General features: G+C 38.4%; 1 protein-coding gene across 5 annotated transcripts in view; it reads right to left on the bottom strand.

Annotated features, from left to right (window-relative positions):
• Window positions 1-1,661: 1,661 nt before the first annotated feature.
• Window positions 1,662-22,831, bottom strand: part of ADAD1 (adenosine deaminase domain containing 1) — a 165,492-nt gene continuing 144,322 nt past the window's right edge. Inside the window, exons 17-19 of one of the 5 annotated variants that reach the window (XR_006579672.1) lie at window positions 18,745-18,803; window positions 16,799-16,898; window positions 1,662-3,427 (exon numbers count right to left, since the gene is read on the bottom strand). The gene's annotated coding sequence lies outside the window, so the exon portion shown is untranslated. Of the gene's footprint in view, window positions 3,428-16,798; window positions 16,899-18,744; window positions 18,804-22,831 lie in introns of those variants that run through there. The other 4 variants (XR_006579670.1, XR_006579669.1, XR_006579674.1 and 1 more) reach the window with 4 other exon arrangements.

Below are 22,831 nucleotides of genomic sequence, written 5' to 3'. Positions count from 1 at the left end.
ATAGTTTAGCAAGAAAGCTATCTGTGTGCTCTCTGTTTCTGTTCATGGAAACAAGACTTTGTGTATATTTCTGTAAATAAATGGATTACATCAAGGATTTCTGGGTCACTGATTTTTCACTCAAACGGAACCAACCTATAAGGCCCTGAATTTTGGTTTTCCACTTGTTTAAGGGTCAACACTTTTATTTGCATTGCAGTAGTGCTTAGGGGCCCCAGTCATGGAACAAGGCCTAGTTGTGCTATGTACAAGTGCACATGTAACAAGTAGAGAGTCCTTGAAGAGCTTACAGTTTAAGACAAAAAAGACGAGCACAAGGCAATAATGAGCCAGAACTGAGCAGCACACAAGCTGCCTGTCACAGCACACCACATTTTCTGTAGGTGCCGAGGAGAAGAGTTTTAAGGAAGACTTAGGAGAACAATGAGGTGGCTTTGTAGATGTTTCCATGGAGCTTTTTCCATGCCTGATGGGCAGTCTGGGAGAAATCATAAAGGTGCTTGTTTGAAAATTTTAACAAATGTGCAAAAACTGCTGGCAGCGCTGGCAAAGCAGAGGCAGGAATGGACATCTCATAGCCTATAAGAGATGATAGGTGGGGCAGGGACAAGTATTGAAGGGTCTTGTAGCAGGGCAACTTGCCCCTAAGGGCTGGAAGGCCTATGGCCAGCCAACCCTGATTACTAAGGAGCCACACCTGGGAGAGATCAGTTGCTTGCCCTATAAAGAGCAGCAGAAGGTTCCAGTGAAAAGGAGAATAGTCAGGGATCAGAACTAGAAGTGAGCAGCTTCTAGCAGTGTCCCCCTGGGAATTAGGACTGGCAGGGACCTGCAAAAACAGGAAAGACACCAGCCAGGAAGGCTGAGAGGAGGAAGAGCAAACTTAGTTTTGGATAGACTTTGTTTTGGGACTTTGTGTTTTATGTGAAGTTTATTTCTATATTAATAAACCCAGGCCCCAAGGACAGGTATTCTTGACCACAAAAAGCCTGGGTGGCATGTTCAGATAAAACTTCAAGACTGGAAACTGAGGCAGGCTGCTTGTACTGTTACCCAAGGCCATGAGGGGGCACCTGGGAGTTGACCAGCCTGGTCACAAATCTTAAAAGTGAAGACTAGCAGTTTGTGTTTGATCTGATGGAAAAGAGAGAGCCAGTAGAGGGATGCAAGGAGAGGGGTGATCTCATCAAAGCAATGAGCCAGGAAAGTGATCATTATAGCAGCACTTTGCATGGAGATGAACGGGGCAAGAGTGCATTTGTCCAGGCTGGAGACTGGTACGGTGTAGTATTCAAGATGTGAAATGATGAGCATTTGGACTAGATAGAGAGAATCTTGTGACACTGAACCTGTTTACAGAGTAGTTCAGCATATTGAAAAGTTTGGATTTTCACTTTGTCTCCTGCATTGCCCATAGGCATTTGTATATAGTGATTACATTTAAAGCCTTAACTTCTCAAAGACCTCACTGACTTCAGTAAGACTGGGATTGGCTGGTCGTCTCTGTATATCCCTTAGTGTCTCAGATGATTTTTCCACAAGTTGGACCATTGACAAACTCATTGTCTCCATAGGAAATGTAGTTTCTCACTTAGAGATGTTTATTACAAGTACTTGGTTAGTAGCACAAGAAAAATGTCCCTGACACATGGATATTTTAATACAGCAAGTTTACTATTTTCCAACCATATACCAAAACTGCTTACCACTATTACGTGACTCTCTTTATTCAGGTTGTGTTGATTAAGCAGTATCACCCCCTTGATTTTCAGATCCAAGAGAGATTTTGCAAGCTTGGCACTTAGCAAACACATTTTTTTACCTGAAAAGGAACGTGTCTGAAACAGAGATCATTGAGCAAATTTGTAGTTAAAAATCAACATGTCTGATCTTTTTACTTGCGAAGGCATATGTTTGATACAAAAATCAGAGTTAGTAAAATCAGCATCTCATGGCCATCTTTTCCAAAATGATTGTTCAAGTGATAATCACACTCTAAGTCTTTGTTAACACAAAATGCATGCAAGAGGGTTCTATTGTCTTTAATGCTTTCAGATGGATTTTTCTGCCACAGATGGGGTGAGTGGATGTTTTGCACAGAAGTACTAGTTCCTCTTCTATTTTGCCAGGGTCTGGTCTACACCTAGAACTTAGGTCGACCGAGCTATGTCATTCAGGGCTGTGAAAAATTTCACAGCCTGTGCAATGTAGTTAGGTCAACCTAACCACCACAGTTGATGCAGCTACATCAACAGAAGAATTCTTCCATCAGCCTTCTCAAAAGGCAGGTGTATTTACTAAAGAACAGGAAAAACCACTTCCCTCACTCTAGTGTCTACAGTATAGCAGCATAGCTGTACTGTGTTGCTGTAGCATTTGTAGTGTAGACATACCCAAGAAAGATTGTGGGTCAGTTTGGAATCTTTGAGCGGTCTCTTTCATATGCATAGGATTTGACACTTCTACTGCTTCGTTTTGGAGTATGATGTATTGGCTGCATGGGCACTGATCTTGCCCCTGCAGAAGGCCCCAGGTGTGGTGCAATTGGTGGGGTTCTGCTATGTAGGACAATGAGGGGAGACAGGATTTGCTGAACCCACACAGGCCCAAATGCTCTGCATTCTACAAATCTCAGCTCTCTGGAGGGCTCCGGGTATGTATCTACATAGCAGCTAGAGGAGGAGTGGCCTGGGGGAAGAGACAGGCTGACGCCAGTGGATCTATTACTAGCAGAACAATGGTGCAGGAGTGACTTCTCTACGGCTCCACAGCATGGGAAGACTATTCAGACCTCCCCATCCCCAAGTAATCCATTTTTGGTATGAAGAACCAGATTTAGTCCTCTAAAAGAACTACAGATATTTACATGGTTCTATGTTACTATTCTACAAACAGTAGAAAATTAAGGATTAAAAACATGATACTGACATGGCATAGTAATTAATCCTCTAGCTCCACGTCAGAGAAATGCTCCCTTCTCTCCAATCACATAGTTACAGTATTTTATTTAAGCTTACTTCTGTAAGTAAAGCATCTTGACTGTTAATCATAGAAATGAACATATTCATCCTTTTCTTTTTGGAGGTCAAAGCAGGTTCATAGCATACCCTAAAACATTTCCATTGTTTTTGTTTCCACTGAATGCAAGGAAAATATGGCGTTGACTTCATTAAATAAAAGAATAAAATAAAAGCAGAAGTAATTTTCATAAGTTAGATGTACAGATTTCACAGCTCAGAAATAAGGATGTCAAATGTGTCCAGCTTGTACAGCCCTCCTACACAGAAACCACAAGGTCTCGATAAGTCACTGAAACCACAGCATTCAGCTTTTTGTCCACAACTACCATTACCAAATGGGCGTTCTTGCTTGCAGTGCGGTGTCTGATCACACAATCGTTTTTCCAAGGTTCGCTTAAAACGCTGATCTGTGAAAAAAAGAAAACCTCATTATGCAAAGCAACTACCCTGTATAGCTTTTTAATTTTTTTTAAAATATATATGTGCACACATCTTAAAAGGATCAGTGCAGAAGATCTTAAAAAGAAGCCATTTTCCAGGGATGCCACACAGGATTTGTCATATAAAGGAGGGTACATTTGGATGTCCTTTAACCGCCTTCAGGATGTTACCTTAATTGCCCAAAGCAAAGAAACAGGGCTTGAATACACATATAATTTGTGCCACTTTAACTATACCAGTATAGGCAAGCGGTACAACCCCCATAGTGTGAGTGAAGTTATTGGTATAAAGGTGCATTATTCCTATACAGCCACTCCTATATGGGACATGGAATAACTCTACTGGTATAAGGCATCGTTTTACTGGTATAACTGTGTCCACACTAGGGCTTTTGCTAGTATAACTACATCAGTTAAAAAAAATAATAATCACACCTGTAACCAACAAAGTTATCCCAGTAAAATTTCAAGTATAATGGGGAGATAGGCCTCTGAGTTATGGCATTTCTGTACCTTCTTCCTTAAAGAAATTGTATCAGGTCAAATTTGGCCCCAAATTTAAGTTTAGTAAAAAGTTAGGGGCCTGATTCTGCTCTCATTTGCAGTTAAATACCATTAGCACTAAGTCACTCCTGATTTACACCAGTATGAGAAGAAAATTAAGCCAGAGATTTTATAAAACCCAGGACAAATAGAAATGTTGCCATGGTTTTTAAAATTCCAATATAAAGGGTTTTTTTTAATTTAACCTCCAGTGTTTACAATCTAAAGACAGCATCACCGTGCTAATGCATGTGAACAAGAAAGTGATTCCAACTAGGACTAAAAGTGAAGTTAATTAATCATGCAAAAAGCATAATAGTCAAAAAGTAAATTAGATTTTTAAAAATAGTTTTAATTTTAAATAATCTATAATGTATTTGTAAAAAAGCAGTAGGGACTATGATCTTTGGCCAAAACCCATTAAAGTCAATGGAAAGATTTCCAGATGTCAATGGACACTGGATCAGGCCCTATATAAGGATTGCCTGTCACTATTGAAACTAAAATTTCATGGTATTTATTTCTTGGCTTCGGGTTTTTAACATAAAAGTCATTTTCTTGTAAATGTAGTTTCTTTCGATTCTTTCTGTCAGTGAATAAAACAAAGGCGACCCTCTTGTAATTCTGACCCACTCTCTTCACCATACATGCCTTAGTCCAATAAGAACATTTCTTCTACCAACTGTATTTAAACCAGATTTCTTGTTGTGTTCTTACTTTACAGCACATTGAGTTGCATTCCAGTATATGGTCATTACTCTTTACAACATACATCATACTGACTAGTATCAGAGGGGTAGCCGTGTTAGTCTGGTTCTGTAGAAGCAGCAAAGAATCCTGTGGCACCTTATAGACTAACAGACATTTTGCAGCATGAGCTTTCGTGGGTGAATACTTGCATCCGAAGAAGTGGGTATTCACCCACGAAAGCTCATGCTGCAAAACGTCTGTTAGTCTATAAGGTGCCACAGGATTCTTTGCTGATCATACTAACTCTGAATGGAGTTTTCAGTATGTGTGTGTTATTCTAAGAGAACTCTTAGGTAGCAGGTAGATAGTATGTTGTTCAGGGTAGCTTGAATGATGACAGGTCTACTTCATGAGAAGGGCTGAAGATCTCCAAAACAATGAAAATACCCCAAGTACAATAGTCCATGAGCAAGTAATCCATCCAGTATGGAGGAAGGAGGGGCTCCTCTCTATCAATTATCTTCCCATCAGTCCCAATCCCATTATTTGGGGACTGGTCAAATTCCAGTTTCCACAATTATATTCTGTTTCCATAAAGTTTCCCATAGAAGTGTTATAGTGTTCTTCACGTCCTATCCTAAAATGTTATATTACACTTCAGAGGTGGCTGCACTTTAATGGTGGTAAAAGTTATTACTAAAGTACTAAGTGTTTGATATTTTACGGAACACACAGTAAAACTTGGTTCTTGCACTATAAAGGTTATAACCTGACAAATATACTGTATGGGAACACAGTTCAAGAATGAGAAAGTTCAAAGATATTATTGATGAAGAGATCAATATGACACTGCTTCATGAAATAAGTAAATTTTAACAGATGTGTAGAGAGAAAGGCGAAAGCTACATGTCATCCAGGAAGCATGAGGCTGTTCCAAGACTTAGGACTTGTCTATACAGGGACACTCAGCAAAATTAATCTGAATTAACTTTTAAAGTGGGTTAGTACTTAAAAACTGTACTGAGAATTAAAGTGGCCTTAAATCAGTTTAGTTTAATTCACTTTAGAGGTGGACTAAACGGGAATAAGGCATTCTTGTTCTGAAATAATTGCATCTACACATGGAGTTGTTCAGAAATAGCATTGTGCTTTAAATTAATACCCTCCTTTAATCTGAATTCACTTTCAAGTGTAGACAAACCCTAAAGAGTGGCATAAAATTAGGTGCAAAACAAGTGGTTGAAAAGGAGACAAAGTGAACAGCTAGGAGAGAAGGTGTGGATGCATACAGAGGTGGAGGATGACGAAATGAAAGAAAAGTAGTGAGAATTTTGAAGATGCCCATGGTATCTAGCTTATCTACCAATGCTCAGTCCTGCAAATGCACATGGGAGTAGGCCCATTAACTTCAGTGGAACTATTCTTGTGAATAGTTATGCATGTGCATATTGGGCCCAAAATTTGTAGCATACTCTGAGCTCTTGGGGTAAAAAATATTTTATAAATGTAAGCTACTATTACTACTAATTGCTGCAGCTGTGTTCTTCCTTATTGACAAGAAACCAAATATAAACAAAATATAAAGTCATACTGCACACCTCTGCTAAACAGATAAATACTAGGATAATCAAGCTGGACACAAACCAAACATTCATCACAAAATTGGGACGTGTCCATGTGTCTTTATGTTCATATGACATCTTCACAAGGTCTGCTCTTACTAAAGATAACACAAAATAAATTAAAAGGATTGTGATCTAGGCAAGTTCAGAATTATGTAGACCGTGCTATAAAACAATGTTTTTACTTGCAGAGGGAGCTCCTTTTTACATATGGCATAGAATCATAGAAGATTAGAGTTGGAAGAGACCTCAGGAGGTCATCTAGTCCAACCCCCTGCTCAAAGCAGGACCAACCCCAACTAAATCATCCCAGCCAGGGCTTTGTCAAGCCGGGCCTTAAAAATCTCTAAGGATGGAGATTCCACCACCTCCTTAGGTAACCTATTCCAGTGCTTCACCACCCTCCTAGTGAAATAGTTTTTCCTAATATCCAACCTAGACCTCCCCCCTAGCAACTTGAAGCCATTGCTTCTTGTTCTGTCATCTGCCATCACGGAGAACAGACTAGCTCCATCCTCTTTGGAACTTTGCTTCAGGTAGTTGAAGGCTGCTATGATATCCCCCCTCACTCTTCTCTTCTGCAGACTAAATAAGCCCAGTTCCCTCAGCTTCTCCTTGTAAATCATGTGTGCCAGCCCCCAATAATATTTGTTGCCCTTTGCTGGACTCTCTCAAATTTGTCCACATCCTTTCGGTAGTTGGGGGCCAAAATCTGGATGCAATACTCCAGATATGGCCTCACCAGTGCCGAATAGAGGTGAATAATCACTTCTCTCGATCTGCTGGCAATGCTCCTACTAATGCAGCTCAATATGCCATTAGCGTTCTTGGCAACAAGGGCACACTGTTGACTCATATCCAGCTTCTCATCCACTGAAATCCCCAGGTCCTTTTCTGCAGTACTGCTGCTTAGCCAGTCGGTCCCAAGCCTGTAGCAGTGCATGGGATTCTTCCATCCTAAGTGCAGGACTCTGGACTTGTCTTTGCTAAACCTCATCAGATTTCTTTTCACCCAATCCTCTAATTTGTCTAGGTCACTCTGGACCCTATCCCTATCCTCCAGCGTATCCACATCTCCCCCCCCCCCAAGCTTAGTGTCATCTGCAAACTTGCTTAGGGTGCATCCATCCCATCATCCAGTTCATGAGAATGTTGAATAAAACCGGCCCCAGGGCTGACCCCTGGGGCACTCCACTTGATACCGGCTGCCAACTAGACATCGAGCCATTGATCATTACCCACTGAGCCCAACGATCTAGCCAGCTTTCTGTCCACCTTATAGTCCATTAATCCAATCCATACTTTTTAAACTTGCTGGCAAGAATACTATGGGAGACTGTAACAAAAGCTTTGCTAAAGTCAAGTTATATCAGGTCCACTGTTTTCCCCATATCCACAGAGCCAGTTATCTTACCATAGAAGGCATTCAGGTTGGTCGGGCATGACTTGCCCTTGGTCAATCCACATTCACTGTTCCTGATCACCTTCCTCTCCTCTAAGTGCTTCAAAATGGATTCCTTGAGGACCTGCTCCATGATTTTTCCAGGGACTGAGGTCATATTACTATTATTTTTACATTGCCTATTTTTGGCATTAAAGTTTAGTGGCATTGTATCTAAAGCCTAACTGCAATGGAGAACAACAGATTATTAGGTAAACTTAAATGATGTTCATCAGTGCAAGTGTAAGATATTTATTTTCAAATATGGTAAGAGAGAGAATGTTTAACTCAATGCAAAAGTTCCCACAATCAGTGTTGGTACAAGTTCAGCCTGTGTTCATGTGGTTTGTTAGAACTTTTTTATGCCCACAAAGGGCCAGCCTTAAAGCCGACTGAAATCAGTAGGAGTCTGACTTTAGTAGGCTTTAGAGACCATGCCTTAATTGTCTATGTTGCAATGAAACCTGACTGTGAAAGTTGAGTGGGTACAAATCTAAATCTTTTTCAACTTCAGGACCTGCAACTTAGCTGTGTGAATTGTCTGACTTACTGTATTAAAGAAAAGCCTTGCTTCAAGTTTGAACTGCTTCCATGCACGAGTAGTGTTTCAGTATTAGTTCCCACACAGTGTAGAATTTTTTCTAGGCTGCTGCTTGGGAGTTTTTCCCACCTGAGCCTGATGCATTTGGGTAAATCTCATGGTGGAAGTTGCATTGTATTTTGCCTTGATCCTGGATTGGTCAAGTCTTTTCTGGATTAAGCGGGGCAGTTGAGGTAATTTTTCAGTTGGTTTTTCAGATGGAGAAGAGACAAGACCAGAGCATGCATAGCTTCCTCAGCATTGGGAACCCTGCAGACAGGCAGTTCCACTTGCAAACCTTGGAGACTGACTGCCCAGATGTTGGACCAGATTCACCAGTACACTCTGGGTTCTTTGTGCCAATATGGTGAGGCAACGCAGCCATAAACCTTGCTTAATTCACTAGTAAAACTTCTATAAATTCTTTGCATCAGCAGTGTGGTGGAAAGCAGGCTATACCAATAAATATGGCCCACTGGCTTTACTTTATTAAAACCATACCTGTGATTAAACAGAGATTAGGAAGTGGGCAGCTGGAATGCAGATCTACACCAAGGATACTACCAATGATTGCAGAGAGATTTCTTGTCAGATCCTGAAACGGATGAAGATGCTGAAATGGTGACTGTAAATGAAGGAGCTGAAGAGGAAGAGCTTATGTGGACTGAAGTAAAGAGATAATAGACTTTATGCAGAGGAGGAACAATAGGCTTCCATACACCATGATGGCTGTGGACATGAAGCTCCCACATTACAATTGTTTCCCATTGTAGTACACACACAAAGTGCTCATGCTGTACAAACTGGGGGGACTGGCAAATAAAGAGTACACGGCAAGCATGAAGTGGGGTGGTAGTAATTCTGACACTGGCCTCCATCCAAGCCATTGGCAGCATTCGAATGCTACAGTGAGAGGCACAGCATGGCTAAATCACACCTCAACATCAGCAGCATCAGCACCCCTTTGCAACCAGGGCATTTCTGAAAATTCTAAAGAATCTTTGGACTCAACATTCCATTGGCTGTCAAACCACTTCCATGTAAGTGACCACACACACCAAACAATTTCCAACACAACATGTGCTGCTGGTTCATTCTTATTTAAACTTAAGCCTGAATATTAGGGCACAGTGTTGAGTCTTAATTCGCAATCCTAGTTTGAGAGTTAACTGATGAATTTTACATGTGAAGTGTGGGCAGGAGCTCCTAGGTAGAGCACTCCCACACCTAAAATAAAAGAAGGGGGGGGAGGAGATGGGGGATTTGGCTAAAACTAAATTTTTAGTGGGAAACATTTTGATTTTTCAATGGGAAAAGTAGGGGAAAAAAGTAAAAAAGAGAAGAGTGAGAATTCAACAGGAAAAACCCTGATTTCCCCTCCCCCAACACTTCCTTCCTTCTTTCAGTGAGGCAAACAGCATGGGGAATGGGGAGGGGGAAGAAAGAAAACAAGGGAAAGGAGAGGGAAACAATTCAAACCATAAAAACTGAAAAACTTTCCCCCCCGTGGAGCTGTGAAATTGACGAGACAGCCAACATCCGACGTAAGAAATGCAGCATCTATGCAGATACTGCATCACTCTACACTGACATAAGCCCTATGCCTCTCATGGAGGTGGAGTTATTACATCAGTGTAGTAGGGCACTTACATCAGTGGGAGCAAGGCTGTAGCATAGTCACTGACATAGTTGGGTCAACATAAGCAGCCTTATGTCGACCTAACTCTGAAGTGTAGACCAAGCCTGTGTGTGTGTGAAAATATACAGTAATTATACGTGACACAAGAGAGCAACAAACAGTGAGGGAAAAGGAGTGAGAAGGTGGAGGTTCTGACGTGCACACCTGGCATGGGGTCCACTGGAAAAAAGTGGTTTTAGATTAGTTTTCTCCTGTTTTTTCTGGCCCCCACACTTCCCACTAACAGTCCCACTTTGAGCTGTTTCAACCAGAAGTTCCCTAGTTATCCCTACCCCAGTAATATTTCTTCTCCTTTGTCCAAATAGTAAAACCCCCTTCCCTATAGAAAAAAATAAGACTACAGAATAGACAGTTGGCGATGCCATGGGAACACCTGCAATCCTGTGTTATGGCTCCTGCTGCCTCTGCTGCTCTCTCCTCCTGAGGAAAACAGACAGACCTTAGGAGCATGGTAGATGTTCCTGCCCCACATAATGCAGAGAGGTAGGAAAGAACCTGTTATTTTTTTCAGACTCCATTTACATTCAGTTGAATCACAGACTCCTGGCACCACATTGTTAATAAAAGGCTTGATAAAGACCAGAATATTTTTCAAGTTGCCATAATTGTTGCCTCTAGGAAATTAAAAACTGTATGCTTTGGCATGTACATGCATTTCTAGGGACACTGTGAAGCTTAATTCTTGAGAACCTAATTTGTCCTGAATAGAGACCTTAGTGTGTCTGTTTTCAAAACAGCTACAGTTGGAATTTATCTAGGTTCTTATATGTCCTCCAGCATTGTAGTACCTTAGCATCTCCTGCAGATAATGAATTTTCCCCACACATAGCCCTACGAGGCAGGGATATAAAGTAATCTGTTTTACAGATTGGGGGAACTGAGGCAGAGAATGATCACAACTTGTCCAAGCTTACATAGGAGGCCTGTGGCAGAACGGAGAATTGAACCCTGATTGCCTACATCCTAATCCAATGCCAAAACACAAGACTACTATTCCTTTAGTCTGTATAGTTTTGCATTGCTGGATGTACTATGTTAATTTCTCAATACTTATATCATCACATTTCCTACTTACATTTATTCTACATTTTATATTTAATATCATTCCAAATTAGGAACTTGGTTTTCCTTATTTTTACATTTTCTTTTGGGCTTTCTTTTCAAAGTTAAAAACAAAAACAAAAAGAAAAAAAAACCGCCAAAACCCACAGTGACAAAAACAAAAGATAAAGTGGCAGTAAGAAAATAGTAGACTGAATTTTTGCAACTGTTCAATATTTTAAAGACCATTGTTTTCTTGGTCTCTTTGTTACACAGTAGTTCTTTTGCCTCAGGCTCCCACTTTAAAACACAGTACCCTCTCCTCACTTCTTCCCCAACCCCTTGTGGTATAGATGAAATGCCACAGAATTCTTTGAAAGCAACTCTGTACATTTGCAGTTGTAACTGGTTGAACCGTATCTAACCCAGCAATGACTAAGCTATAGGAAAAGCCTTTTCAGTTATAATGTAAAGGAAAATGTGGGTGGGGGAACTGGGCCTTCTGGGTCTAACTCATTTAAAATTTGGATATTAAGTGACAGTCATCAAGAGGAAAGAAGAAGACAACTCTCATCAGCCATGGATCTGAGGTTTTTCAGAATTCCATTGTCTGGCAGTTCCCCCTGTCCCTGACTAGTGATGTAATTCTAGAGAGAGTGCAATTATTTGACTCAGCATGTTCCTAAGCCACAAGAAAAAGAAGTGACGTACATAAAAAGCACAGTACTTGCTCTTATCAGATGAGAAGGACAGCAAGGAGTTTTCCCCGCTGTATGAACACAAGGGAAGTTCTTTGTCCTTTCTCCCCACCCCTCACTTGCTATGTGTGCCATTTTTCAAATGACCAAAATGTATTGCTGACCATATCCCTTAACATAAAATAGACTCCACTCCAGAGAAATGGCATGGGACAGTTAACTGCTCCATTGCCAAATACATATTACTTAGCTTCCCATTCTTGTTATTCAGCATACATCACAGCTGTTTTAAGTGATCATAGATTACAGTTAGAAATGGACTGGGCTGAGACACCCATCCAAACATGATACCCACAATATCCTCGAACTACCCCACTGGACCAGCGAACTACTAGTGAAATCTGTCATGTTTTTATTGCCCATGGGTTAGGCTATACATCTGCTATTACACATAGTTGAGTTTCATTGTAATAAACTATGCTCTTACCACTATCAGCTGTCACATAAATAATCTTTAATCTATATACCTTTTTCTCTTTACACCATGAAGGACCTTCTGTAAGGTGATATGATACCAAAAGGTTCACTAGACCTAAAACAACATACGTATTGGCTAGCAGACCATCACTGGGATATTCAGCCATATGTCCATTCTGCAAGCTCATTAAATACACCTAAATTTAAAAGGGATAAGCATAAGATAATATCCCCATTAAAATGTAAAGTTTATAAATGCTCAACCACCTGAAATTATTTTGAACAAAAAGAGTTAATTTTAAATCACTCACAATACCCCTGAATTTGGATCGGAGTGCCTAATGCTGCCTTATTGTACTGTGATTATTTGTTAACTTCCTGTGAACAGACTGTCTGAACCACCCGGTTATGGTTAATTTTTTAAATCTGTTAATTATGTGATCTTGATCAGGTCACTTTATTGTTTTATTACTCAGATTGTACCTCTAGAAATGTCATAGCAGTAGGACCCAATCATCAAGTGAACAGGCACGGGATTAGGCCCCTGGCTTTGATCTCTCTTAGAAAATATCCAAGCATATTAATTCTGAGAATTGCTGTATGCCAGTCTGAGAGATGGTCAGGAGGTGGGTAAAACACTCATCCTAATCTCAAAAAAAAAAAAAAAAAAAAAAAAGGAGTACTTGTGGCACCTTAAAGACTAACAAATTTATTTTAGCATGAGCTTTCGCTTGAAAGCCAAACAACCCATCTCAAAGTTTAATTTATTTCAACCCTCTGGGGATTCATTCAATAGTAAGAGCCAAAATCATCCACACGGAATAAAAGAAAATAACTCTAACATTCAATGTACACAGTAAGTCCATCAACAACAAAAACTACTTGTAAGTACAGTTCTTGCCTGGCTCCAAGTTCAGTCTTATAACTGGCATCTATAGGAAGCAGAGTTCAGCATAAACATGAAACAATGTTCAATCTTAAAAGACAGTAAGCAGCAGCTAGTGTGTTGCATTGCGACTCAAAGTTCCTGAGCCTGTCTTGTGATTGGCATGTTTAACAGAATACTTCAGAAATTTCTTCACTAACTGTACCAAATATTATTTCCATGGTGAATGAGAGGGGAGAATGGAAGAGTGTACAGCACTCCAGCATCTTGGATGGTGTTGATTGTTTTACTGACTATTATGCTATGCTAAATAACCTGCTCACTGTTGAAACAGCCATTGCTGAGATCTCATTAGGGCTGCATAAATGCATTATAAGACCCTAGATAGCAAGGGATGTTTTACCTTGTTTTCTTTAGTGAGAATTTCTATCAGAAAAATGTTGTTTTAGTAAAATGTTTTCATTGTTATGGCTTGTACTGGTAAGGATTTGTTTTGTTTTTTGGTTCTGTTTTTGAAACTTTGAGCAAATTCCAATTGCCCATTCCAAGCTGTATGTAGATTTAAAAGCACTAATTTGAGCCTGATCCAAGGTTTATTGAAGTCAATGGCAATCTTTCCATCATTTTCCAAAGGCTTTGCATCACAGCCTTTGTACATTCATAACTCAAAAAGGACTGAATTATCAAGCTGAAGTTGAAACTTTCCAGGTGGGTACTCCTCACTGGAAAAGAAAATTTAAAATAATTGAGTTATACGCAATTAAAAATCAATTTTGCCCATGTTTAGTATGGCATTACCACTAAATTTAGAGTTCCTATACTATTTATGGGATTATGGAATACTATAATCACAGTGTTTGTTAGCTAAATAGGTGTGGGTTTCTACTACTTTTCTATTGTAAAGCCTCTGGACACAGCCATGTGGGGCTTTACAGATTACAAGCAACAACTGGAATTGCACCCAGAAACATACTGGTGGACAGTGCTATATCTGATGCACCCATGTAATGCTCTGCACAATAAAATAAATGTAACAAAAATATGTCAGCAGTCACATTCTGCATTAGCTGAAGGTTCTGAAAGGTCTTTAAGTGTAGCTCCATACAGAGCACATTGCAATAATACAACTGCTTGGAAAACTGACAAATATCCAACAGTGACATGGTTGTATATGACAAACCAGATGAAGATTTAAAAAAACCATTCTTTGCTACTGTTATCTATGAATTCTGGACCAGCTGATGGGGCAAGCAGACCTCCAGGTTGTGGCCCTCCCTGAAAAAACACACCCAACAGAGGGCGTCTTTTCTGAAGGTTCATTCTACCCCCATCCCAACCGTGTCTGGACTGAGATCCAACTCACTTTGATTCAAATTGCTATCTCAGCCAGGCACTGGGAGAACAAAGAAACTGCATATCTGATCCATTAAAAAGGAAACACAGACCTAAATATCATCTGCATATTGATAGTACTAAATGGTCTCACCATCTCCCACCACAAACACATTGAACAACTGAGGTGGTAAAACGGAACCCTGTAGAATTCCGCATGAGAGCTATGGAGTAGATTTTAAAATATTGGGCTGTTTTTTAATGTTGCTGCTAGGTCATTCTGCAATTTTTTTGTTTTATTATTTTGTTTAAGTTTTGGTTTTGCAATTTCTTTGTTATGCCAATTTTAATTGGCCATCTCACTCAGTGGGGTAGGACTTGGTCAAAATAAAATATATTTTTAAAATTTTCCTTTCTGAAAATTTCCACATTTCAAAACAGTTGAATTTTGTTTGAAAATAAAATCAGAAAATTAAAAATCAAAACTCTAAAAAACAAAAGCATAAAAATGTTTTTGAATTTGCCAATGTGTCAGTGAATTTTTTTTCTATTTTTCACCAGTTCTATGCCAACAGATCAAAAAGAATCACCATGAATACTTGACCTGTGTATGTGTGTGTGTTTATGTATATATGAGATCTATACACACACACTTTGTACAGTTTTGTCAAACTGGAGTCAAGGTTGAGTACATATTATTAAGTGAAGGATAAAAATGTTACAGCAATTTTGTAATTATCCCAAAACAATTGCTACAGACCCAGGAAATTCAAAGGTTAAGATTCAATTCAAAAGCCCAGATAACCTTAACTCTGCCCTTTAGTAATGCCATACAATTATCACTGCTGCATAATAGTGTTTTCATTCCAGATTTAACTGATTTTCAGACACTAGCATTTTTTCTCCTCTTTATGGTGTCACTCTTGGGAACAATGGGTGTGAAACAAATCTGCTCTCAGAGCAGATGGTGATCCCTTATGTGGTGGCCCAACTACAGCCCTAGTACAGCATTTGCAATGTATAACGGAACCCCGGTGTACACAGATAACTCCACTGAAGTCAATGGAGTTCCACACAGGCATAGCAGTCTGTCTACACACTGTCCATTATAGGATCTGGGCCCAATGGCAGGCAGTGGCTATTTTGAAAGAAAGCATATTTGATAAGGACACATTTAGCTTCACTCCCTTTGAAAGCAATGGGAGATTACAGTCATTTAGAAAGAAGGCAATTCTTCGAATTCTGTATATCAGAACATTATTCATCACCCTCTGCTGAAGAAGAAACTCTCACTTATGGAGAATAAAAAACCCCCAAACATTAATCCTAAATAAATTTCTAATTAAGTCAGTTCACTAGATTGCAGTGAGTTTTCACTATATGAAAAGGCTGCCTTATTCCATAATTAAGGTCATTCGGGGAGGAGGGGGGAGGGGTGAACATGGTCTAACACAGAGTGCTAAATTTCTTAAAGGATCCTCATTTTAATTTATTTTAAGTCAAACTAATTAACCTATTTACTTGTAAATTATCAGAAAATTAATTCTGTACTCAAGTACTATAGTATCCTTTGTACACAACAAATTGGTTGCTTTAAGTGCAAAACTAAATTCGACTATGGAACCATGACCTGTATTCCCATAATAAAGCTGAATGTGTTTAACTACCATGGCTTCTTTGTTGCTGTTGTCCAACAAGAAGCTTCTTTGGAATCAGTGGCATATTAGGCCCTGATCCTGCAATATACTCCATGTCGGTGGAGCTCGGATTTCAATAGGTGTAAGGGTCTACCTGCCTGGAGCTCACTGCAGGTTCAGGGACTTATGCTGTGCATCATAGCACAGTGGATATATTTTCTAGGATGTACCGTAATTAAAATATTTGGCAGTGCTCATGAAGTTAATATATTAATTGTAGCATACTTCAGCTAGTTCAGATATTGAATGAACTGATACTTTCAGCCACAGAAACCAAGCCATGCCTCCTTATTTTGAAAATGCCCAAATAATTCTAATATCTGAAAAGATGGTATTCTACAAAAAACAGAGGAAACTAACGTCTGCAGGAATTAAAAAGAAGCTAGGGTAAATGTGTGTGTTTGTGTGTGTTTATATATATATTTTAAAAGAATCATGAAGAGAAGTAAGTGCTGCCACTTTACTCATTACAATAGTGCTACTACAAACATGCATTTGTGCGATAGGACAGGTAAGATGCTGTATGAGATAGAAAAAAAATGCAGCATCTTTGTTTACTTAGGCTTGTGGTTTCTAAGTACCTATTATTTACTGTGTTCATTTCTTGACTCAAAGTGAAAATGGGAATTCACCTTTTCTCTCTCTTTTTTTCCTGTCCAATGTGCAGATAGGGCATATTTTTATTCACTCCATCAATCCCTGCCCCCTACGCACTAACTCACACACATACACCTAGCCAGTGGAAAAGAAAAAAGGGTTACTCATTAATCCATTCTACAAAGCTTTCCAAACTGAAATGGGTGGGTTTACATCTTCAGTAAGGATCAATAAATAGGTAGGTATGCAGTGTACCTGAACACAGTTAAAGTGAAGTGTACTTCTTGGATAGCATCGACTCTACTTTGGGCATATTTTAGAACTAAACCCATCAATATGGAGAGGATGATCATTTGCTGTCTGTTTTTCTTCTGTTCCAGTATGCTACTGAGTGCAGCTGCACCAACAAAGTTAAGATACAAGGAGCTTGTAAAGACAGTCATTGAGTTGAAAAAAATAGTGAAAGTTAAGGTAAGCACAGCATTTGTGGCAATATAAAAGATCTGTCTATAAAATGTTCTCAGTATGTATTGTTGAGAATAAACCTAATGGGAGAGATTATTATTAGATACTAAAAATACTAATGTATTTTTTTATTCTAGGATGTTGAACTTCTGAATACACCAGAAGACTCTGAGGTAAGACTGCTTTAACATATCCTTCTAAATATACTGAATTTATTTTAAATAGGTTCATTCTCTTTAAAAGTGACAACTGCATTTTTTCTGACACATATGACTTGATACTCTTAATATTAGATTTGAAACTATTCTTAACACTAGATTTAAAAAAAACCCAGAAAATACTTTAAATAGAAGTTGCTTCTTATTTCTGTTTTAAATATCAGATTAATATTACAGTATGCATTACTGTATTATTATTACTATTATAATATGTATATTTCTAAAGCACCCATTGCCATAGTATCTGGATGTATTCCTTTTACTTGAAATTTAGTCCTGGTACCAGACATTCACACAGCTGCTTGATAATCACTACTACTGTTGGAGAAAAGTTTTTCTCCGACACTACTCTTCAAGGACTCAGTCCTGTGAAGATGCTGTACACCTTCAATTTACATCGACTGCACTGGGAATTGAAGGTTCTCGGTACCTTGCAGAATCATGCACTTAATGAAAAAATACTTACTGAAATGAAGTAACAAAAGTGGAAATACAGGCCCTTGCAGCCCTTTCTCACGAGTAGTCCTACTGGCGTCTGTGAGACTACTCATGTTTAAATCATCATTTGAGGACTTCAGTAACTCAGGCAGAGATTAGGGGGTTTCTTACAGGAGTGGGTGGGTGAGGTTCTCTGGCTTGCTTTGTGCAGGAGGTCAGACTAGATGATCACGATGTTCCCTTCTGACCTTAAAGTCTATGAGTATATGAGGAGGGACTACATTACCAGGCAAATAGAGATAAAATTATTATAGTCTATTGGACCAAATTTTCTTTATATTGTGCCTCGCATTAAAACAACAAGAATAAATCATTATAAATTCTCATTTCAGTATGTATATTTACATTGTTCAGTTCTATGAACTATTATTATACATAAGAATAACATTTAAATAAGCCAGAGAATGCCTGCACCCCGTGGAAAGTATCTCACTGCAGGACGTGTAGTAAAGTTAAATGTAAGGAACAAAATAACAAAGTCCACACACTTCAAAAGTTTAGAAGGTGAATGAGTTCCACTTGTGATTTCTTCTGACATTCACCAATGCAGAACTAAGTTCTAGACCTAACATGTACTTATTTAATATAACACTTAGCTATAGCATCAGCTGCTTTAGCTTTAACTGCAATATGCAGATTTGAGCAACAGAAAATACTTCAGAAAACTTAAAACAATTTTTCTGACTAGTATACAAAGATTAATTATTAGGCATGGTGATTCATCAAAGCCTGCGTATATTGTAATGCTATTTTTTCAGCTTTGTAAACTTACTGCAGAACAAAAGAGAGGAAAAACTCACCTTGTTTTGCACTGTTTTGGCTACAATCCTCATGGTCTTTACTTAGCTTCTTTTTGTTACTTTCCAGAAAAGAAAACAAATGTTATAAGCATGCATGACCCACACAGACCTACTCTATGTCACTGCTGGGAATATATGCAATACAAAATCCCACGACATTCAAATTGTTGGGGATTTTTTAAATGTCTTTGAATGTCTACATTTTCATGTCAAAGTGAAAATAATTGGATGATTAGCTATCATGTCACTGAGATAAACTTGCCACTATCCCAGAAATGAAGCGACTATAGCTAGTGACTAACTGCTTAATCATAACTTTTTCAAAACAACATTGTCAGGCGAGCTCAGGAAGAGAGATAGTGGTTCACTTACAACTCAAAGTACAGTTCTAGGGTCTGATCCTGTGAGAGCTGAACACATCCTTTGATTTCATTAAGAGCTCAGCATTTCGCAGAATACATTGAACTTGTCACTGCTGCAATCCCTTAGTGCACTGATAAAGGGCTTAAAAGCAATCATACTTCACGGTCAGTAGTTCTCAATTGCTAAAGATTGCACTGGGTGCTTGTAGCAATGAAAAAGGTCTGTGTCACCAGTGTTAAATTTGTATGGATTAAATTACAAACTTTTCCAACAGGTTAGCCATGAAATCAAAAGTGACAAAGTCAGGGCTAGTGTAACTGTGTGCAATTACCCTGAAATCAATGAAACTGTACGTGCTTATCCCAGGGCTGAATTTGGTCCTGTATATACAGGAAGAAGATTGCCTTACACATGACCCAAAAGTCAGTGGTTTGTCACTGTCGGTTTTGACTTCCTTGGAGCTTCCTGTGAGTGGACTGAGTGTTAGCCCCAATGCAACCCCACACAATTCTTTACCAGTTCACAGTAGCAGGTGAGGGCAAGTTTAAGAAATAAGACAACATCAACAAAGAGAAGGAAATATACGGAAGTTGATAATCTTAAGGCAAAAATTAGTTTAACTGCAAAGAGGAATGTAGTCAGATCCTTAGCTAGTAATAATAGACATAACTCTACTGAAACCAATGGCACTATGCTGATTTGCGCTAGCTGAGACTCTGGCACCATGGTTCCTAGCTCAGGAAGTGAAGGTTCTTCAGGGTAAGCAGCAACATTATTTTGAGTCAGACGTAAAATACCCTTTACCCATTGCTGTAAATTACTTCTGATATGGCAACTGTGCCTATCTGTTCTCAGATGTCACCAGCTTCCCATGACTTTGGGGCAAACTTTAACATCTATCAATCAATATTCTTAGCTGTGCATGAATAGTCTACATGCAGAATCCTTGTGTTTATTTGACTGTTAGCCAACCTACCAGTAATTGTTAAGTCAGCAAAAAAAAAAAAAAAAAAAAAAAGCTGTGCCTGTATGAGAAATGCTGGTTTCTCAGCTCATCACAGATGAGACAGAAAATGTTTTCAGTTTCAGCTGGAAAATTGAGCTCTTTAAAATGAATGTTTTTTTTTTCCAGTAAGTTAGACTGGTTACAGTAAAAAGCTTGAGACAAACATGAATGTGTGGTTTTTAAGGAAAATATAATGCTATATCTGACTGACACAAAGGGTTTCTGTTAAAAATTTTCTATAAGAAATACACAGTGAGAACATCATCTGGTCTTTGCACAAGAAGCAAATTGCATTGACACTTTATATACCGGATGAGATTGAGTTTGGGTAGCAGTTGATATGCAAAACAAAGATGACGGTTTTATCTCCTCCTTGATGTGCATAATCAGCATTTCTGAGAGTTTTTTTCTTTGGAAAGTGCAAAGCAGGTTAGAAATTGGCTACAGTAAACAATGCTGCTCTCTCTCCATTGAGTAGTTAGTTTCAGTGGTAGTTTCCACAGCTATGCATAGGAAGGAAAATGACCACTGCATGGGTCAAAGTGTCATGCTGCCGGTATTAATAAAATTAACATACCATAGCAATATCAGTGGGGAAAAAATAGGCAACTTTTGCTCTGGGTATAAGAAGTGCAAATAGGAAAATGTATGTCATGAGACCAAAGCATAAAGAAGAATCAGATAATTTTGTCAGAGTAGATACATGTGTTGCTTGATTATCTGTCCTATGGTTTAAGAAGCACCTGAGTTTAAAGCTGAAATAACAGCACTGTGATTTAATAGGATGAAGTGAATCAGGGAGCCAGAATTCCCTGAATTCTTATTCCATCTTTGCCCCTAACTCCCAGCATTGTCCTTAATCAATGCACTTAATTTCTCCATCTCCATTCCTTCATCTGCTTAGTGGGGATACTTAAGATTGGTACAGTGCTCTGAAAATATAAAGCCCTGTGTAAGTTCTAAGTATTATTAAATGTGTTGTTAGAAATGGCATGGAGGATCAAAATGCATATTTATATATACAAAACGAAGAGATTTCAGTAGGGCATTCATTATTTATGAGAAGAACACATTTCTACTTATGTATGTCAAAAAAACATTAGATGTAGCAGGATTCAATTCTGGATTAAATTCTTGTTTGTCAATATGTTGATTAATGGCCAAAGAGATTTTATGAGTTGTCTATTTTAAAAATATATGTTTAAAATTTGTCAAGGGGCAGCTAGAATAAGGGGTAAGGCTCTTTTATAGTGGATGTGTATATATGAAAAGAAATAAACTTTAAACAAAAACATGAATTAGATCTCATTGATTTGTTGGAATGAGAGAACTATGCATGTGGAATCATAGAAAAACCCAAACAAATGTAAAAAAGTGTTAGTTTACTTTCTAGAAATATTTGGCAGTAATTTAATTACTTTCAATGTTTCTCTTCCAGAGTAAATGCCTCTCTTCTGCTTTCAACTGCTTCCAGAATGCAAGCTTACACTTAGAACCAGCAAACAGCCAATCGTCTCGTAATTTTGAAGTCATGATTACGAGGTTGAGGAGACCGATTATTATAGACACCATTACTGACATGGTAGGATTGTTTGACATGTTCATTAAATTAATAATTGCACCATATTTATTTAAGTTTATTATGTCCTAACTGTAAAGCTTGGTGGAAGTACAGATTCTTCTTTAAGTTTTACTAAGAGTTAAAGATGTACATATACTTAGTGCTTCTTTCTAAGATCACACTCATTCTGGTCCTACGAATCAACTATTCACATATACCTAAATAATGGGAAATGTGTAATATGGAGGTCAGGTTGTCTCCTCATTAGTGTAAGGGAATAGGAATCAATGGATGTGGATACTTCTGACTGCCATTGGTTTACTTTGTTATTACCTAATCTTTCTATACCTCAGTTTTCCCATCCGTTAAAAGATAACACTACTTACCCACTTTTAGTTCAACACATATATTTTTCATTCAATGATCTCAAATTATTATTTGTTATGATACACTTTTCAAATGCCGCATGTCTGATAAGAAGCCCTTTTCTTTGTCTTCCAGAATTGTTCTCCATGTGAATCTTATGCTAAAGAAGCCCCCAGACAATTTTTGGATAGCTTTCTATCACTGCTACAGGAGGTAATTAACATTCATTGTTCATCATAAGTTTCTGGCATTTTGTCTTTCATTTTGCCTAAGTGTTTTAGAACACTGTAATATCCATTATTTTACATCATTTTTAACAATATGTTGTTTTCACAGCGAATCAGAAACCTTCACATTTAGGACACAATGGATATGAAGACTACTGGACATCCACTATTTAAAGCAGACACTATGTTATGTAAGACAACAATGAAAATGTAAATATTGTGTATTGAACATTATGATGTGTTGTATGTTGGGTACATTAGTGATGGATTTTCCTCAAAATGTTTAGATGAGCTGGAGAGTTATTCAAAGCTTATCTGAACATCTCCTCACGCTGGAAATTAGGCTCAAAATTTCCCAGGAAAAGGTTCTCTCATGAGATTTCAAGTATTCCCCAATTTTAGCTGGTTTAGAAATACCATGAGAGTAGCCTTGTTTTTGTTTCTGATTCCAAATGAAATAAACAGAATTATTTGAACCTTAAAAAAAAAAAGGCAAAGAAGAAAAGCCAATTAGAATTTCTGAAATTGCAGAAGAGTTTGATTATGGTTTTATCTGGACCAATT

The sequence above is a fragment of the Mauremys mutica genome, chromosome 5 (assembly GCF_020497125.1).
Source record: "Mauremys mutica isolate MM-2020 ecotype Southern chromosome 5, ASM2049712v1, whole genome shotgun sequence".
Taxonomy (NCBI): domain Eukaryota; kingdom Metazoa; phylum Chordata; order Testudines; family Geoemydidae; genus Mauremys; species Mauremys mutica.
This window is presented reverse-complemented; position numbering and strand designations above follow the sequence as displayed.